Below are 705 nucleotides of genomic sequence, written 5' to 3'. Positions count from 1 at the left end.
AACTGGGGCTCGGCCGTCCACCCTGGGCGAGGGCCAGGGTTCGCGTTCCTCTCGCGAAAGGAGGAGCTCCGCGCATCGTGTAAAACCCGACCGGCGAGCTGTCGATTATCCGTCGTGCGCGAGAGATCGAGCGAACACACCGCCGAAAGCCTACGTGGCTGTCGTGACCTTCGTGGTCACGACTCGAAAATCGAAGCTGCCGAGGACCAGCATCGCGACCGCGAGCAAGGATATTCACATTGTGTTATTAAGAATCGCTGCCGAATTACAGAATATTACGCGAGTTGTTGTCGTGTGAACGCGGGCAAAACATCCCATCATTGTAATTAGCTATCGTCGAATAAATTCGAATAGAGAACATCCGCCTTGATTATTTCAGTACCCGCCAACCACTAACCCTTCCGACATCGCGCGAACCAGCCCCTCTACCGAGAGCAGGGCTGAGCTGCCGGACGTGCGAGCGAGCCGTTCGGGTGGAGGGCAAGTTGTCCTCGTCGGCGAGACCACCGCTTAGAGTAATAATTAGTGTTGATACTTTGTTAGTGGGTACGGACCGCCGTACCTGGCGCCCATCTAGAGCTTTCTTTTGTTCGTGTGAGCTGTCGGGTCTCGCTGGATCTGCCGAACGGTCGCCGAGGCGCGAAGAGTACAACACATTTTGTCGCTGCACTCGATTAGTGAAACCGGCTGCACGAGCCCCGAGTG

The sequence above is a fragment of the Odontomachus brunneus genome, unplaced genomic scaffold (assembly GCF_010583005.1).
Source record: "Odontomachus brunneus isolate Ranch 3 - 2012 unplaced genomic scaffold, Obru_v1 Obru_scaffold_062, whole genome shotgun sequence".
Lineage (NCBI taxonomy): Eukaryota > Metazoa > Arthropoda > Insecta > Hymenoptera > Formicidae > Odontomachus > Odontomachus brunneus.
The sequence above is the reverse complement of the archived record's forward strand: the minus strand, read 5'-3'. Positions refer to the sequence as shown.